Here is a 1,528-nt window from a genome sequence, read left to right as displayed (position 1 = left end):
TTTATATAATCAATTGTATTCTTTACATACTAGCAGCAAATAATTGGAAAATCGAATTAAACTATTCCATTTGCAACAGCATCGAAAAACATAAAATATTTAGGAATAAATTTATCAAAAGACATATAATACCTCTCCACTTAAACAACAAAACACTGCTGAAAGAAATTTAAATAAACCTAAATAAATGTTACTAAATTAGAAGACTCAATATTGCTAAGAAGTAAATTCTCCGAAAATTGATCAATAGCTTCAACTCAATCCCAATCATAATCTCAACAAGTTTTTTGTACAAATTGATAAGCAGATTCCAAAATGTATACAGACATGCAAAAGTCTTAGAATAGCAAAAGGCATCTTGAAAAACAATGTTGAAGGATTCACACTATATGACTTCAACGCTTCAGGAACCAAGGCAGTGTGGTAATGATGTAAGAGTCTACAAAAAAATAAACGGAAAAGAATAGAAAGCCCAGAAATAGACCTACACCTACACAACTATTTGATGTTTTGTCAAAGGTACCAAAGCAAGCCAATGAAGAAGGGAAAGTCTTATCAATAAATGGTGCTGGAAAACTGGATATCCATATGAAACTAAATGATTCTCAACTCCGACCTCATACTATCCACAAATAGTAATTCAATTAATTAGGATGATAGTCCCAAACTTAAAGGCTAAAACCATAAAGTTTTAAAGGAAAGCATAGGAGAATATCTTAATGACTTGATGGTAGACAAAGGTATTCTAGACAAGTCATAGATGGTTATTCATAAAAGAAAATAAAATTATAAATTAGACCTCATGAAAATTAAAAGTATCTGTTCATCGAAAGACACCATTGAGAAAATGAATGGGCAAGCCACACAGAAATCATTTTCAAAGCATATATCTGATAAATGACTTGTATCCAGAATATGTAAAGAACATTTACAAGTCAATAATAAAAAGACAACTTAATTAAACATGGGCAAAAGATTTTAACAGATACTTCACCAAAGAAGATATACAAATGGCCAATATGAAAATGAAAAATTACTCCACATCATTACCCACTCTAGAAAACAGTATGACAGTTTCTTATACATTTAAACATATGCCCTATGAGCCAACAATTCCATTTCTAGGTATTTATCCAAGATATACAAAAGCATATGTCCACACAAAGATTTTTACACTAATGTTCATAGCAGCATTACTCATAATAACTAAAAACTGGAAACAATCCAAATGTTCATCAACACGAGAACACACAATCTGCTGTATATTCATTCAATGGAATATTATTCAGCAATAAAAAGGAACAAGCTATGGAAACAAGAAGATGAATCGCAAAAAAAAAAAAAAAACCATTATGCTACATGAAAGAAGCTTGGCCGGGCGCGGTGGCTCACGCCTGTAATCCTAGCACTCTGGGAGGCTGAGGCGGGTGGATTGTTTGAGCTCAGGGGTTTGAAACCAGCCTGAGCAAGAGTGAGACCCCGTCTCTACTAAAAAAATATAAAGAAATGATCTGGAAAACTAGAAATA

At 32.4% G+C, this 1,528-nt stretch overlaps 1 protein-coding gene across 1 annotated transcript in view; it reads right to left on the bottom strand.

Moving 5' to 3' along the window:
- ADGRG4 (adhesion G protein-coupled receptor G4) overlaps positions 1-1,528 on the bottom strand; it is a 106,261-nt gene that overhangs the window by 38,489 nt on the left and 66,244 nt on the right. The gene's annotated exons all lie outside the window — the stretch shown is intronic.

Source organism: Propithecus coquereli, unplaced genomic scaffold (assembly GCF_000956105.1).
Source record: "Propithecus coquereli isolate 6110/MARCELLA unplaced genomic scaffold, Pcoq_1.0 Scaffold478, whole genome shotgun sequence".
NCBI classification, from domain to species: Eukaryota; Metazoa; Chordata; class Mammalia; order Primates; family Indriidae; genus Propithecus; species Propithecus coquereli.
This window is presented reverse-complemented; position numbering and strand designations above follow the sequence as displayed.